We start from the raw sequence: 12,500 nt of genomic DNA on the forward strand, positions 1-12,500 counted from the left end.
GGGACAGAGGGAGGGTTGTTGTGGGGGTTGGAGAGAGGGGCTTGTGGGGTTGTTGGGGGTGGGGGAGGGGGAGGATGGTTGTGGGGGTTGGGGGTGGGGGAGGGGAGGGGTTGGGGACAGAGGGAGGGCTTGTTGTGGGGGTTGGAGAGAGGGGCTTGTGGGGTTGTTGGGGGTGGGGGAGGGGGAGGATGGTTGTGGGGGTTTGGAGAGAGGGGGTGGGGGAGGGGAGGGGTTGGGGACAGAGGGAGGGCTGTTGTTGGGGTTGGAGAGAGGGGGTTGTGGGGGTTGGGGATGGGGAGGGTGAGGGGTTGGTGACAGAGGGAGGGGGTTGTGGGGGTTGGGGGATGGGGTTAAGGGGGTAGGGTGAGGGGTTGGGGACAGAGGGAGGGCTGTTGTGGGGGTTGGAGAGAGGGGTGCGGTTGTGGGGGTTGGGGACTGGGGGAGCGGTTGTGGGGGGAGGGGCTGAGGACGGTTGTGGGGGGGAGGGTTGGGGACAGAGGGAGGGCTGTTGTGGGGGTTGGAGAGAGGGATTGTGGGTTGTTGGGGGTTGTTGGGGTGGGGGGAGGGGGAGGACGGTTGTGGGGGTGAGGGGTTGGGGGGGTTGGACAGAGGGAGGGCCGTTGTGGGGGTGGTGGAGAGAGGGGGTTGGGGGTTGTTGGGGGTTGGAGGGTAGGGTTGTGGGGGAGAGTGGTTGTTGGGAAGGAGGAGGACGGTTGTGAGTGGATTGAGGGGAGGTGGGAGGGTGGTTGTAGGGGGTGGAGGGAGGGGGTTGTGGGGGTTGGGGTTGTGGGGATGGGGGAGGGGGAGGGGTTGGGGACAGAGAGAGGGGGTTGTGGGGTTGGGGGTTGGGGACAGAGGGAGGGCTGTTGTGGGGGTTGGAGAGTGGGGACAGAGGTTGGGGGACTGTTGGGGTGGGGGTTGGGGAGGACGGTTGTGGGGATGAGGGGTTGGGGACAGAGGGAGGGCTTGTTGTGGGGTTGGGGGAGGGAGGGGTTGTGGGGGTTGGGGGAGGGGACAGAGGGAGGGGCTGTTGAGGGGGATGGGGCTGAGGGGGTTGGGGTTGTTGGGAGGGCTGTTGTGGGGGTGGAGGACGGTTGTTGGGGTGGGGGGTTGGAGGACGGTTGTGAGAGGTAGGGCTGTTGTGAGTGGATAGGGGAGGGAGGTGCTGTTGTAGGGGGTGGAGAAAGGGGTTGGGGGTTGTTGGGGGTGGGGGAGGAGGACGGTTGTGGGGGGGGGTGAGGGAGGGCTGTTGTGGGGGTTGGGGTGGGGAGGACGGTTGTGGGGGTGGGGGAGGGATTGAGGGGTTGGGGACAAAGGGAGAGGCTGTTGTGGGGGTTGGGGGTTGTTGGGGTGGGGGAGGGGGAGGACGGTTGTGAGAGGTAGGGGTTGTGAGTGGATGGGGGGAGGAGGGCTGGTTGTAGGGGGTTGGAGGAGAGGTGATTGTGGGGGTTGTGGGGTTGTTAGGGGTGGGGGGAAGGGGAGGACGGTTGTGGGGGTGAGGGTTGTGAGTGGACAGAGGGAGGGGAGGGTGGTTGTGGGGGTTGGAGAGAGGGCTGGGGGTTGTGGGGGTTGGGGGGGGGGGAGAGTGGTTGTGGAAGGAGGGGTTGTGAGTGGATGGGGGAGGGAGGGTGGTTGTAGGGGGTGGAGGGAGGTGATTGTGGGGTTGGGGAGGGTGGTTGTGGAAGGGAGGGAGGGGGTTGTGAGTGGATGGGGAGGGAGGGTGGTTGTGGGAGGGACGGGGTTGTGTTGGTGGGGGTGGGGGTGGGGGGTTGTGCTTGAGTGAGGGGGCGGGGTTGTGCCTGGGCGTAGCGGGGAGGCTATGTTTGGGTGGAGTGGGTGGGGGGGGGGATTGCATGAGTGAATTATGAATTTTATTTTGTTTTTTATTTTTTCTATGGGCGGTGTTCATAATTCGATTTTTTTCATTTCTTTCTTTCTTTCTTTGTGTGAGTGTGAATGGACGGAAGACAGCGCTTGGCTTGTGGGCGTGAGTGTGGGCGTGCGTTGCGTTTGGCTCCGGGTGGGGATTGTGGGCGGAAGAGAGCTCTTGTGGGCGGTGTCTGTGTGGGTTAAATGTTATTGTTGGTATTATTATTATAACTGTTATTGTTATTTTTCTATCATTATTATTAACATTGTTATTGTTACTGTTATCATCATCATAGACATTATTACAATTATCATTGTCATCATGATTATTATCATTATTATTATCATTAATATTATTGTTATTATCATCATTATGATGATGATGATAATGATGATTATTGTTATTATGATTATCATTATTATCATCCTCAACATCACATAAGTATTACTATTATCATTATCATAATTATTATTATCAATATTATTGCTGTTGTTATAGTTATCACTTCATCATTTTCATAATTATGATTATATTGGATTTTTTTCATTATCATTATCATTATTATTATCATTTTTTTTGGTTATCATTATTTTTTGTAATTATCATTATTACTCACTTCGTGCACACACACTCGGTCGTATACATTGCAAAATCTAACACATCAACATATTTACAAAAACGTACATAGGTACACACATAAAAGACTCATACATGTTAACACGATCACACGCACATACACGCACACACACGGAACCAGGGCGTGACGTATGTACACACAGGTGAGGCATCACATATGAATGAGGAAAGGCAGAGAGATGGAATTATGGGGGAGGGGGGAGGAGGGGTGGGTGGGGGTGGGTGGGGGGACAGTTTGTGTAGGTAGGGGTGGGCGGGAGAGGATGAGGAGGGAAGAGGGGTAGGTGGGGAAGGGGGTGGGTGGGGGGAGTGTTTGGGTGGGTAGGGGGGTGGGGATGGGATTGGGTGGGGGTGGGAGAGGATGGGGAGGGAAGAGAGGTAAGTTGGGAAGGGGGGGAGGGGCTGGGAGTGGATAGGATAACCTTAGGAGTAGAGATCCTTCCCCCTTCCCTTCGCTCCCCCTCCTCCCCCATTCTGTCTACCCTAATCCTCCCTGCTTCTCTCCTCCCCCACTATCTCTCCCTCGCCCCTACCCTTTTCTCCTCTCCCCATCTTTTCCTTATCCTTACATCCTATCCTTTTTCCTCCTTTTCTCTCTCTATCCTCCCCTCTCCCCCTCTCCACTAACCCTCCCCACCCTCCTTCCCTCCTTCGCATTTTTTTTTCCTTCTTCACCTACCTCTTTCATCCACCTTTCTCTCTCCTCTCGCGTCTCCTTCTCCCTTCCTCTTCCCTTCCTATCTTCCTCCCCTTTCTCCTCTCCTGTCCCCTCTCCCTCTCCTTTCCCTCTCTCTCTCCCTTCCTCTTCCCTCCTCTCCCCTCCCCTCTTCTCTCTCCCCATCCTCTCCCTCCCCACTCCCCCCCTCTCCCTCCTCGTTCCTCCCACCCCTTCTTCCTTCCTCCCTCCTCCATTCCCCCTCTTCTCTCCCCTCCCCTCCCTCTCCCTCCCCCTCCCTCCCTCCCCTCCTCTCTCCCCCTCCCTCCCTCCCTCCCTCCTCTCTCCCTCCCCCCTCCCTCTCTCCTCTCCCCCTCCCTCTCCTCTCCTCCCTCCCCCTTCTTCTCCCCCCCTCCCCCCTTCTTCTCTCCCCACCCAATCCCCCTCCCCTCTCCCTCCCTCTCCTGCCTCCTCCCGCTCCCTCCCCCTCCCCCTCCCACCCCCTCGGAAAACAGCTGACTGCTCCCTCCCCCTCCCCCACCCCCGCACCTCCCCCACCCGCGCATCCCGAGGGGTTTCCGAAGAGCTGCTCCTGTTAACAGTAAACGGGGCTTTTACTGTTACGAAGTGCGGCGAATGGGCGGCGGGCGTGTCCCTCCCACGCCCATACGCGCGCGCAAACGCCCGTTAATAGACATACGCACACACACACACAGACACATACAGATATGTATACAGACATACGTGTACACGCTCGCAGTCAAAGACATACACTTACACACGCATGAATCACGCACACAGACACATGTAGACATGTATACAGACGTACGTGTACACGCTCGCAGTCAAAGACATACACTTATACACGCGCATGGATTAACATACATACACACGCACACTCACGAAACCATACATGCACAAGCACAAACATAGACATGCACACATACAAAGGCGCACATGAACGCACAAAAACACACTTACATGAGCACACACGAAAAGATACACACACACACCAAAAACATACATGCACATATAAACACACACACACACACACACACACACACACACACACACACACACACACACACACACACACACACACACACACACACACACACACACACACACACACACACACACACACACGCACACACACACACAAGGACACACGTACATACGCACAAGCAGAATCAGGCCTACGGACAAACAGATGCATAGGCCTACTCACGAATATCTGGTCAGGAACAAGGACAGGAAAGCAGCCTATAAGTTTTTTTCCGTCTATCCCCCCTCCCCTTCTCTTCCGCCTCTTCTCTTTCCTTGTCCTCTTCTTCCTCTTCCTCTTCTTCTTCCTCCTCTTCTTCTTCATCCTCTTCTTCTTCTTCTTTTTCCTCTTCTTCCTCTTCCTTTTCTTCTTCTTCTTTTCCTCCTCCTCTTCTTCTTCTTCATTTTCCTCTTCTTCCTCCCTCTTCTCCCTCTCCCTTCCCCTCTTCCTTCTTTCTCTCCCTCTCCTCTCCTCACTTTTCCTCACCCTCCCTCCTGTTTCCCCTCCCCCTTTATTCTCTCCCTCCCTCCCTCTTTCTCTCCCTCTCCCTCTTCTTCTCTATCCCTCCTTTTCCTCTTCCTCTCCCTGCCTCTCACCACCCCGCTCTTCCTCTCCATCCCTCCCTCCCTCTCCCCTCCCCCCCTTCCTCTGTATCCTTCCTCCCCTCTTCCTCTCCCCCTTCTCCCTCACCCCCTTCTCCCCTTCCTCTTCCTCTCCCCTCCCTCCCTCTTCCTCTCCCCTTCTCCCTCCCTCCCTCTCCCCCCCTCACTCCCTCTCCCTCCCTCTCCCTCCCCTCCCTCCCCCTCCTCTTCCTCTCTCTCTTCTCCCCTCCCTCTCCCTCCCTTCCCTCTCCCCCTCTTCCTCTCCCCCTCCCTCCCCCTTCTCCCTCCCTCTCTCCCTTCTCCCTCCCCTCCCTCCCCCTTCTCCCCTTCCCCCTCCTCTCCCTCCCTCTTCCTCTCCCTCCCTCTCCCCCCCCCTTGTTCCTCTCCCACGGTAACCAGAATCTCGGCCACAAGTCCAGTCCTAAGAAGTCATTCGTTAGATGCCGTTATATCAGCTGATTATTTATATCAGCTGATTATTTATATCAGCTGATTATTTATATCAGCTGATTATTTATTTGGTCTTTCATTTGCATGTTTGTTTTGTCTGTGTTTGCTTTGATAATGATAATAATAAACTTTATTTCGTATAGATTACATATATTACATGCAGTTTATACATAGTAAAGAAAATGCTTTAATGATAATAATAATAATAAACTTTATTTCGTATGAATTACATACATTACATGCAGTTTATACATAGTAAAAAAATAAAAAATCTGATAAAGGAGACATTATTATTACTATTATCTTTGTTGCCATCATCATTATGTTATTATTCTAACGATCATTTTCATTTTTGTCATTTTCATCATTATCATCTTTATCGTTTTTGTTTTTATTATCATTATCATCATTGTTGTTATTATTGATGTTGTTATTATTATCATTATTATCATTGCTGTTGTTGTTATTGTTATTATTATTATTACTATTGTCATTATTATTATTACTATTGTCATTATTATTATTATTACTATTGTCATTATTATTATTACTATTGTCATTATTATTATCATTATAATCATTATTATCATCCCTATTACTGATATCATTACCATCGTTATCAATGTTATTGTTATCATTATTTTCTTTATCATTTTCATCATTATCATTATCATTATCCCTATCAGTATTATTGTTATTGATATTGTTATTATTATCATCATAATTACTATTATCATTATTTACATGAATATTATCATAACTGTTATTGTTATTATTGTTATTATTATCGTTATCATTACTGTCATTATCATCTTTATCATTATTATCATTATTATCAGGTATTTGGGTGTAACAGATAACATATATTGGCTGTACATAGCATAATCTATCTATCTATATGTCTATCAGTATATCTATCAGTCTATCTATCTATCTATGTATCTATAAATCTATCTATGTATCTATCAATCAATCAATCTATCTATCTATGTATCTATAAATCTATCTCCCTATTCATCTATGTATCTATCTATCTATGTATCTATCAATCTATCTTTTTATCTATGTATCTATAAATCTATCTATCTATCTATGCATCTATCAATCTATCTATCTATTACGCATCTATCAATCTATCTATCTATGTATCTGACTATCTATTTATCTATCAATCTATCTATCTACCTATATGTCTATCATTCTGTCTATCTATCTATGCATTTATCAATCTATCTATCTATCTATATAGGTAAGTGTATACCTACTTGGTCCTCTGAAATGCTTCTGCGTCACCACTTCATCACTCATCATAGACTCATCACTCACCATCACACTCATCTTCCCTTGTCTTCATTCACCACACGCACACAAAGTCACGTTCCTCATCACTCATGGCCATTCATCACAGTACTCATTACGGCTACTCATAACACCTCATCACACGTGGCTTCTCTGGTCTTCTTTCATCACCACTCATGTCGCATTCATCACACTCGTTACCACTCATAACTCCGGTCTGATGGTGTATCATCACTCATCTTCCTTCTCCTCACACTCACCACATTCACAATCACCATTTTGAACAGTCATATTCATCACCATATTTGTTATCTCATTCATCACACCCGTCTTACTCAAGCATCAAAGCCTGCAAAATCATCACTTAACTCACTACTCATCATCACAATTACCAAGCTCGTCCCTTACTCATCACACTCATCACAAATCTTATCTTTCACAATAAATTCATCACACTCACCTTCAAACTCAACAGAATTCATCACACTCAGCGTATTCATCACAGTCTTTCGACAATGGTCATCACTCTCAACAAACTCTCATCACGTGGTAGTATCCATAGCACATCACACATATTCAACATTCATCACACATTCCGAAACACCAGTCACGCTCATCACTCTTTTCAGAACACCTTTCACGCTCTATCTATCACTTGCACCACACATTCCATAGCACCTCATACTCATCACTTTTTTGTATCACTCATCACATCTATTCTGAAATATCCACCACATTCATCACTCTTTTAAAAGAATAAAAATAACCACACTCTCATTCTTTCGATAACGCATCACATTTATCAATTCAAAAACAAAATTCATCAAATTCATCACTTATTCATCACTATTCACCACTCTCATCACTCTTGAAAGAAAAAAAAACTAAATAAACTAATCATTCTCTCGATGAGTCATCACATTTATCACTTTAAAAACAAATTTCATCACACTCATCACTTATTCCTCTGCTCACCACATTCATCACACTTGAAAGAAACAAATAAATAACTTTACAGACAAAACTCATCACACTCACCACCCTGGCCCCGAACCCCCCCGTCCTCGTGTCCCCCTCCCCCTCCCCCAGGGCGATCAGCTGTTTCCTTCTCGCGCTGTTCTCGCTCCTTCTCTGTCTCCTCTTTCGTTGTTCTTTGTTTCTTCTTCTTCTTCTTTTTCTTCTTCGTTTCTTCTTGTCTCTTTTTGGTCTCTTCGTCCTTTTTCTTGTTTCTTGTTTTCTTCTTCTTCGTTTTTCTCGTCTGTGTAATTCCTTTTCTTAATCTTCATCGTCATCTTCTTCCACTTCTTCCTTTTCGTTTTCTTGTTCATATTTTTCGTCATTTTCTTCGTTCTTTGTTTTATTGCTTGTTTATTTGTTTGTTTTCTTGCTTTATCATCTTCTCGCTCTCCTTATTCATTCTTCATTTTTCCTTCTCCTTTTTCTTTTTCCTCGACTAATAGCTCTCTCTCTTTCTCTCTCTCTCTATCCCTTCCCCCTTTTTTCATTCTCTCTCTCTCCCTCCCCTCTTCCCTCTCTCTCTCTCTCTCTCTCTTTCTCTCTCTCTCTCTCTCTCACTCTTTCACTCTCTCTCTCTCTCTCTCTCTCTCTCACTCTTTCACTCTCTCTCTCTCTCTATCCCTCCCCACCCCTCTCTCTCTCCCCCTCTATCTCTCTATCTCTCCCCCTCTCTCTCTCTCCCCCTCTCTCTCTCTCTCTCTCTTCCCCTCTTCCCCTCTCTCTCTCTCTATCCCTCCATCCCCCCCTCCTCTCTCTCTTTCTCCCTCCCTCCCTCCCTCCCTCCCTCTCTCTTTCTCTCTCTCTCTCTCTCTCTCTCTCTCTCTCTCTCTCTCTCTCTCTCTCTCTCTCTCTCTCTCTCTCTCTCTCTCTCTCTCTCTCTCTCTCTCTCTCTCTCTCTCTCTTCCCCCCCCTCTCTCTCTCCCTCCCTCCCTTCCCCCTCCCCCCCCTCTCTCTCTCTCTCTCTCTCTCTCTCTCTCTCTCTCTCTCTCTCTCTCTCTCTCTCTCTCTCTCTCTCTCTCTCTCTCTCTCTCCCTCCCCCTCTCTCTCTCCCTCCCTCCCTTCCCCCTCCCCCTCTCTCTCTCTCTCTCTCTCTCTCTCTCTCTCTCTCTCTCTCTCTCTCTCTCTCTCTCTCTCTCTCTCTCTCTCTCTCTCTCTCTCCCTCCCCCTCTCTCTCTCTCCCTCCCTCCCTTCCCCCTCTCCTCTCTCTCTCTCTCCTCTCTCTCTCTCTCTCTCTCTCTCTCTCTCTCTCTCTCTCTCTCTCTCTCTCTCTCTCTCTCTCTCTCTCTCTCTCCCTCTCTCTCTCTCTCTCTCTCTCTGTTCCAGACACACAGACACACAAACCTCGCCATCAGTCACCTTTTCCTCACTGAGCACCTGTTCGCCTCCGCCCTTGTTTTCACCGCTACGCCTGAGCGGAGAGGCAGGTGTAGCGGTGTGAGCAAGAGGTGCTTGGTAGCGGTAGCGGGCGGTGCTAAAGGCGGTGGTTGGCGTAGCGGTAGCGGGCGGTGCTAGAGGCGGTTGATAGCGTAGCGATAGCTGGCGGTGTTGGAGGTACTTGAATGTGTAGCGGTAGCGGGCGGGGAAGGTGTAGCGATACTGACGTAGCTGTGTTGGCGCTGCTGAAGGGCGTAGCGGGGAGATGCGGGCGGCGGTGCGGGCGGGGTCGAGGGCTGGAGGAAGGTCGGGCGTCAATGCAGGTGCGGGCGTAGCGGTGGCGGTTTCTAGGTGCTGGAGGGCTTGGTGGCGTAGCGGTGTTGGAGGAGCCGGAGATGTAGCGGTAGCGGTGCAAAAAGGCGTAGCGGTGTTGGAGTCAGATAGCGTAGCGGTGTGGGAGGACGTAGCTGGAGGTGCTAAAAGGTGTAGCGGCGTTGGAGGAGCTAGAAGGCGCGGCGGTAGCTGTCTTCGCTGGAAGTGCTAGACGGCGTAGCGGTGGCGGTGCGGGAGATCGTAGCGGCCGGGCAGGTGTAGCGGGCGAGTCCGACTTCCGCGTCAGACAGTGTTCGTTTGGACAGCGAGTGAGACAGACGTCCTGCGCGCGCGGAGAAGAAGGAGACAGACAGAGAGGAAGAGAGGGAGAGAGAGAGAGAGAAAGGAGGAGTTTTAAGCCCTATTTTGACATCAGCTGACAAGTTGGAGAAGGTAAAGCCAAGCGAAAGTGTTCATGACTGCATGCATTTTATCACATTAACTAATTTACAGAGACAGACATACACACACTACGCGAAAATTAACGAGTACACTTACCCTACTAAGATAGAAGCGAAAAAAAACAAAAAGAATAACTAAAGATACATTGAAAACTCGCAAAAGATAAAGGAAATTGTAAACAAGAGCAGCGTTGAAGTCACCGGCCGCCCTAACAGCCTGGCCCGCCCGACGCCTCGAACACGCGGGTGGTTTGTGGGCGACGTGAGCGGGGTTCGAGAGGGGCGAGGGCACAGGGGCGGCAGGGGCACTACCCTCTCGGAGTGGGGCACTTGGCTCCCTCTCATTCTGACGGAGTGGGGCACTTGGATCCCTCTCATTTCGATGGAGTGGGGCACTTGGCTCCCTCTCATTCTGACGGAGTGGGGCACTTGGCTCCCTCTCATTCTGACGGAGTGGGCACTTGGCTCCCTCTCATTCTGATGGAGTGGGGCACTTGGCTCCCTCTCATTCTGACGGAGTGGGCACTTGGCTCCCTCTCGTTCTGACGGAGTGGGCACTTGGCTCCCTCTCATTTCGACGGAGTGGCGCACTTGGCTCCCTCTCATTTCGATGGAGTGGGGCACTTGGCTCCCTCTCATTCTGACGGAGTGGGCACTTGGCTCCCTCTCATTCTGACGGAGTGGGGCACTTGGCTCCCTCTCATTCTGACGGAGTGGGGCACTTGGCTCCCTCTCATTCTGACGGAGTGGGGCACTTGGCTCCCTCTCATTCTGACGGAGTGGGGCACTTCGATCCCTCTCATTCTGACGGAGTGGGGCACTTGGCTCCCTCTCATTCTGACGGAGTGGGCACTTGGCTCCCTCTCATTTCGATGGAGTGGGGCACTTGGCTCCCTCTCATTCTGACGGAGCGGGGCACTTGGCTCCCTCTCATTCTAACGGAGTGGGCACTTGGCTCCCTCTCATTCTGACGGAGTGGGCACTTGGCTCCCTCTCATTTCGATGGAATGGGGACTTTTTTCACCCTAATTTTGAGGAAATTGGGCACTTTTTTGTCGCTTATTTCGAGGAAATTGGGCACTTTTTTGTCGCTTATTTTGAGGAAATTGGGTACTTTTTTGTCGCTTATCTTGAGGACCTGGGCACTTTTTTGTCGCTTATTTTAAGGTAATTGGGCACTTTATTGTTCCTTATCTTGAGGACCTAGGCACTTTTTTCTCTGAATTTGATGAAGTGGATATGTTTTTATCCCTTATTTTGAAGAAGTGGACACTTTTATCCCTAATTTTAAGGAACTGGGCACTATTCTCTCTGATTTTGAAGAAGTGGGTATTCTTTTCATTAATTTTGATGAATTGCGCACTTTAATATCCTTAATTTTGACGGTTACTTTTGGCTATGGAGAAAGGACAAGAGTTCAGTCACCCTTGCAAGTTAAACTACAAGTACAGTTGATGATAACGAAAGTTTCTAGTATTTAGTGAATACTTTTTTGTTTGTGTTGTGTTTGATAACTCTGACACTTGATGGAAAGTGTAAGGAAACATGAGTTAAAATAGATTACGTTACGATCAAGTGTCAGTTAGGTTAACCTTTTGTATTCATACAAGTCTATGCTATCACATTGTACATGACGAAATTTATGCATACATACGTACGTAAACACACACACACACACACACACACACACACACACACACACACACACACACACACACACACACACACACAAACACGCATATAGATAGATAGATACATACATAGGCCTATAAATGCTTGTGTGCGGTGTGTGCGCGCGTGTATGTGTGTGTGTGGTCGTGTATGTGTATGTGTGTGTGTGGTCGTGTATATGTGTGTGTGTGTGTGTGGCCGTGTATGTGTGTGTGTGGTCGTGTATGTGTGTGTGTGTGGCCGTGTATATGTGTGTGTGTGTGGTCGTGTCTGTGTGTGTGTGTGGCCGTGTATATGTGTGTGTGTGTGTGTGTGTGTGCGTGTTTGTGTGTGTGTGCGTGTGGTCGTGTATATGTGTGTGTGTGCGTGTGGTCGTGTATGTGTGTGTGTGTGGTCGTGTATGTGTGTGTGTGGTCGTGTATATGTGTGTGTGTGTGTGTGGCCGTGTATGTGTGTGTGTGTGTGTGACCGTGTATGTGTGTGCGCATGTGCAATCCGCCGAATACATCCCATGTTCTCATATCAAAAAGCCAAACCCAAAAACGCGCACGCACAAACGAATACAAAATCCCTCGAGAAGCTTCGACGAGCATCTTCATGGCTGTGACGTCACAGGTCCTTTACCTGGATGGCGGGGGGGGGGGGGGAGGGATGGAAGGGAGGGAGGAGTGGGAAGGAAAAGGGGGAGAGGAGAGGGGGAGTGGGGGAGGGATGGAAGGAGGGAGGAGTGGGAAGGAAAGGGGGGAGAGGGGAGGGGGTGGGGACGGGAGGGAGGAGGGAGGAGTGGGAAGGAAAAGGGGGAGAGGGGAGAGGGTGGGGACGGGAGGGAGGAGGGAGGAGTGGGAAGGAAAAGGGGGAGAGGGGAGGGGTTGGGAACGGGAGGGAGGAGGGAGGAGGTGGGAAGGAAAGGGGGAGAGGGGAGAGGGGTGGGGGACGGGAGGGAGGAGGGAGGAGTGGGAAGGAAGGGGGGAGAGGGGAGGGGTTGGGAACGGGAGGGAGGGAGGAGGCAGGAGCAGGGCTAGGAGGGGGGGAGGGGGGGAAGAGGGGTCAGGTGACCTACATATTCCACATTACTGTTAGTCTCAGCGCCTCCTCCTCCGTCAGAGTC

General features: G+C 50.0%; 1 protein-coding gene across 7 annotated transcripts in view; it reads left to right on the forward strand.

The window, feature by feature from the left end:
- Positions 1 to 12,500, forward strand: part of LOC113829800 (carboxypeptidase D) — a 119,738-nt gene that overhangs the window by 37,098 nt on the left and 70,140 nt on the right. For 6 of the 7 annotated variants that reach the window (XR_011398341.1, XR_011398342.1, XM_070118351.1 and 3 more), the window contains exon 1: positions 9,554 to 9,713. The exons of the other annotated variant lie outside the window; for it this stretch is intronic. The gene's annotated coding sequence lies outside the window, so the exon portion shown is untranslated. Of the gene's footprint in view, positions 1 to 9,553; positions 9,714 to 12,500 lie in introns of those variants that run through there. 7 annotated transcript variants of the gene reach the window in all.

The sequence above is a fragment of the Penaeus vannamei genome, chromosome 42, assembly GCF_042767895.1.
Source record: "Penaeus vannamei isolate JL-2024 chromosome 42, ASM4276789v1, whole genome shotgun sequence".
Taxonomy (NCBI): Eukaryota; Metazoa; Arthropoda; class Malacostraca; order Decapoda; family Penaeidae; genus Penaeus; species Penaeus vannamei.